General features: G+C 40.9%; 1 protein-coding gene across 2 annotated transcripts in view; it reads left to right on the forward strand.

Moving 5' to 3' along the window:
• Nucleotides 1–5,199, forward strand: part of NME7 (NME/NM23 family member 7) — a 263,827-nt gene that overhangs the window by 258,350 nt on the left and 278 nt on the right. The window lies entirely within an intron of this gene.

Below are 5,199 nucleotides of genomic sequence, written 5' to 3' on the forward strand. Positions count from 1 at the left end.
TTAAAGTATCATTGCCCATTGGCATAGCAATTGTATATTCAGCTAAAATTTGCTGCTCCTTCCTCTATGTCACTTCCAACTCATCCTAAGGACTCCAATGTTAACCACTTTATGAAACATTTCGTGTTCCCACTGGCAGTTAATTATTCCCACTTATACCTTAGCACACTATCGTGATTTTATTTGATTACATGGGTTTTCCTCTTTTCAGTCTATAAGCTTTCTGAGGACCAGGTCTCACCCATCACTGAATTATCATGAATGGGATGTGCTCAATATGTTGAATGAATGATTGACAGAGGAGGGAAAGAATGAATGAAGTATAGGTGAGAGTAGTTTAGGGCATTTAAGACATTTAGAAGCGTGAAGGCAAAACTTTCATAAGAACAGGGATCTTGTATGCCTGAACCCTTCCCTCCCCCACTTCATAGTCGGTGCTGGGCACATAGTAGGTAGCTTGGAAGAAATTTTCAAATCAAAGAAAAGGAGAAAGGCCAGCTCTAGGCACAGGTTTCCGTCAGCATGGACTTCTCATGCCATGTTTCACTTTTGGTAGTACAATCCCAAAGTGTCTGCTAACCTTATTCTATTCCCTTGCCCTCCAGAGGTTCCAGTGCTGAACACCTCCCCAATGCCTGATCCTCACCCACTAGTCATTTTAGAACCCCTGTTCCTAGGTGAAGGAATAGATCCTATATCCCATTGCTATAGGACTGTTCCATGCTCCTCCAGTACTTGCTAATTTAGTGACCATAAATCCCTGTAACAAGTTATAGGCACTAAAGGGCCACCTTACAGAGGAATGAAATATTTGATCCCTGAAGCACTTGAACCAAAGGATCCGTCTAATACTGAGTATATCAGACATTGTGGATAACTAAATAGGTGGGTTTCAAATCACTCAGTGCCTCCTCCTACCTGGCCTGTATGGTGCCAGCACTAGAGGAAGAAGATGAGCATTTCCTTGGAAAAGGTAGTGCTTTACAGACTGCTTGTAAGGGTGCCAATTTTATGAAGTCCCAGTTTTTTAAAGGTTTTGTGGTAAAGCAAGCTGGAGATAGTAACTCACAGTTTTATTACAATGTGGGCCTTTTCTTAGGGTGTGCGATTCATTTGTGGCTAAATAAAATAGCTGGGTTCTGGGCTTCCCTGGCGGCGCAGTGGTTGAGAGTCCGCCTGCCGATGCAGGGGACACGGCTTCGTGCCCCGGTCCGGGAGGATCCCACGTGCCGCAGAGCGACTGGGCCCGTGAGCCATGGCTGCTGAGCCTGCGCGTCTGGAGCCTGTGCTCCGCAACGGGAGAGGCCACAACAGTGAGAGGCCCGCGTACCACAAAAAAAAAGAAAAAAAAGCTGGGTTCTGTAGTCAATAAAAATCAGTACCTTCATGAGGTACTTAATCTCTCAGAACAGACCAATGCTGACAGTCTCTGGGAGAAAAATAGAGAATTAAAATATGAACCAAGATATCTGCCTTTGTCCAATCTCTTTGTTTCACATTGGGTAGGCTATGGATGCTGCTGATTGCAGGCTTCAGTTGGGAGAATAACAGGTTTATCTCTCTATTTCCTGCTCATCTTTTCCAGTGCAGAGCCTAGAAATGGCGGATAACATGTCTGGCTAATGCTAGTTTCCTCTTGAAGAAGAAAAAGACAGAGTCACATTTTCTCTGAATTTGAAACCAGGATCACTTTATTCACTTGATTACAGCTGTTCTTAAATGCTCCTTGGATAGTTTCCCTCTGTATTATGTTTCCCTCTGTCCTTAGTGATGGATTTTCGAAGTAACCTCACTTAGTTCTCCTCCATGGGCCAAATATATACTTATATTGAAGTGTTACTAATCCTTTAAAATGCCAGGAGTTTGAGCTTTCATTGGACTTTGAAAGATTTTAATAACTAGATTTTCGTCTCTGATCACTGATAATGTTTTTAATTTGGAGTTGGAGCAGTTCCCTCTGGTAATAAATGCAGCTTGAGCAGACAGGGCGTGCTATTGTTCTAAAACAGAGCTCAGATTAGATTTTGCCCAAACAGGTACAGAACCGAAAACCTTGGCTTCCGTTAATGCTGTATTTTGGGGCAAAGGTTCCTAAAGTCTAGTTGGCCTTTATTACCTTCATGAGTTTTACCATATCTGAGTACCACCTGAAATTGTATTTACTATTTTTCTTTAAATTCATTCACTGTGATACTTGAATACGTTTATTTTCCATCATGGAAATATTTATTTAGCATAAGTGGGAAACTAGTATTACTTGTCCTTAATTGAAGGTAATAAATACAATGAAAAGTTATTAAATTCTAGCTAGATACTATTGCTTGCAAAAGGTTCTGAGCCCCAGGCCCATCTCCCTTTATTTGAAAGGGTAGTAACCTGGGTTGAAGCCATACTGGCACCACATTGAAGCTCTCCTTCGGGAAATGTGATGGATTGAAAAAAAGAAAAGAGAATCCTTTTTCCTCTATTCAGTAATTATTCCAGTGCTTTTGATTCCAAGTGGTACTTAGCCAACGTGTGAGAAACACTGCCTTTGAAAAACTCATTCCTTTTATATTCTGTGTGAGGAATTCAATATTTGATTGACTGGACTTGTATGAAAACCCCTTTTCAGGATATAAGGACACCCCAAAAGTAGATGGCACTGTTCCTACACCCAAGAAATATGTCATCTAATAATATGAGGAGAGCAAATCATGATAAATGTGTAGCAGCAAGAGTTCCAGAAATATGCAGATACTTCATACTAGAATGTGAGTGGCAGAGGGTCACTCGAGGGTCTTTCCGGGGCAGTTAGAAGAGTACTTAGCAGACTAGGCAGCCAACGAATACCTACGGAGTCAAAGAACACTAACCACTACCCCAGTCTCCTAGTGGAGATATAAGCACTCTCATGGGCAGGGAATAGGTTGGCACCATCTGGAAAGGCTACAGGGAAGCAAGATTTGGACAGAATCTTGAAGGAAGGAATAGGCAGACAGCACACACATACATACACAGGTGCACATGCACACGCATATATGCACATACACACAATGTCTTAGAACAGAAGGTACAAGGTTCATATGAAAGCAGGGGGTTAAGTGTGTCTGACCGAGGTTGTGACCTGAGAACAGTCTCAAAAATACAAACGACCTTCCAATTTGAATAAATACTCCCCTTTCCTCAGATGTAAAGCCATTCCCCACTGCTTGTTCGTAAACATCACACGTTTAAGACTTGTGTACATTCTGCAAAAAGTGTCGATGTTTCAGCAGAACAAACCATCTTCTGTTAAAGGAACGATACCTTCCATTTCAATGTACGTGGAGGTTGCTTTTTGAGAAACCCAGCTTTAGGTAGATATGTTTTCTGTTTACGGATTTTTGCCGTATTTCCTCAGTTGTTAAGGAGGGCTCCTAAAATCTTTGCAGCTAAGCAGTTCCCTTTGCTGTTTTTTGTTAAATGGAGTCATTGTTTCTCTGGTATTAATTTGCCATCACACGATTTGCTGCTCTAGAGATAGCAAAGTCTCAGGTAGTATTTTTAAAGAATAAACAAGAGAAGCAGATTGGCAGGGTAATAAATGTGGGGCAATAAGGTGGGAATTTAAGCTGTTACTATTTCTGAACAAGTTGTGCTGTCACAGAAATGGCCATGGGCCTCTGGGTCTGTTTCTGTAAGAGGAGAGCGCAACTGAGGAGGCATTTCAGCATTTCAGGTCCCAAAGGATTTCTCAGGACCAGCCTGAAGGCAGGAAGGGTTGATGTAAGCGTTGGCTGCACAGGCTTTGTGAAAGGTTTCCATTTTCTGAAATACGATGATGCCAAGATTTTAGTTTGGGTACTTCCCATGTGGGTTAAGGGATACTAAATCTTCAGCTCCGTTATACCTGGAGAATGTTTTTCTGAAAGCTCATTTTCATCTCCTTTCACTCTAAGGCTAAGTTTTAAATATATGGCTAAATATGGACTTAGGCCAAACCATGAACCAAAAAGCAAGGTATAAACCTTCTTAATTTACTGAACCTCAAACCTAACCTTTTTTTTTTTTTCTTTTTGGCACATGCTAATTTTTTCAGTGACACATATATATACACGTTATTTTTCATATTCTTTTCCATTATGGTTTATCACAGGATATTGAATATAGTTCCCTCTGCTATACAGTAGGACCTTGTTGTTTATCCATTCTATATGTAATAGTTTGCATCTGTTAATCCTGAACTCCCAATCCATCCCTCCCCCACCCTGCCACCCCTTGGCAACCACAAGTCTGTTCTCTGTGAGTCTGTTTCTGTTTTGTAGGTAAGTTCATTTATGTCCTACTTTAGAGTCTACATATGTGATATGATATTTGTCTTTAACTTAACTTCACTTAGTATGATCATCTCTAGGTCCATTCATGTTGCTGCAAATGGCATTATGTTCTTTGTTATGGCTGAGTAATATTCCATTTGTATATATACTACATTTTCTTTATTCATTCATCCTCGATGGACATTTAGGTTGCTTCCATGTCTTGGCTATTGTGAATAGTGCTGCTATGAACATACGGGTGCATGTGTATTTTCACACTGCAGTTTCGTCAGGATATATGCCCAGCTGTGGGACTGCTGGATCATATATGGCAACTCTATTTTTAGTTTTTTAAGGAACCTCCATACTGTTTTCCATAGTGGCTGCACCAATTTACATTCCCACCAACAGTGCAAGAGGGTTCCCTTTTCTCCACACCCTCTCCAGCATTTGTTGTTTGTAGATTTTCTGATGATGCCCATTCTAACCGGTGTGAGGTGATACCTCATTGTAGTTTTGATTTGCATTTCTCTATTAGTGATGCTGAGCAGCTTTTCATGCGCCTCTTGGCCATCTGTATGTCTTCTTTGGAGAAATGCATATTTAGGTCTTCTGTCCATTTTTTGATTGCTAACCTCATTTTTTTTTTTTTTTAACTGAACTGCTAACTGTATCTCGTGAAGCACTAGCAGGAACCAAAATTTCATGTTTTCTAAACTGAGTTATCACTGCAAAATATTTCTAAACTTGAACTTTAAAACTTTGCTGATTGAGCCTGTGCCTCCAATTATTAACCCGGTTGTCTGACTGGGAAGGGGTGTGCACCTTGGTGTCCAGAGTCCTGACCCAGCTCTTGGCCTCTGTTGGGTAGAAAAGGCTGAACTTCCATGTGAACTAATGAAATCACGTGTTTATCTTTCAG

The sequence above is a fragment of the Mesoplodon densirostris genome, chromosome 2 (assembly GCF_025265405.1).
Source record: "Mesoplodon densirostris isolate mMesDen1 chromosome 2, mMesDen1 primary haplotype, whole genome shotgun sequence".
Taxonomy (NCBI): domain Eukaryota; kingdom Metazoa; phylum Chordata; class Mammalia; order Artiodactyla; family Ziphiidae; genus Mesoplodon; species Mesoplodon densirostris.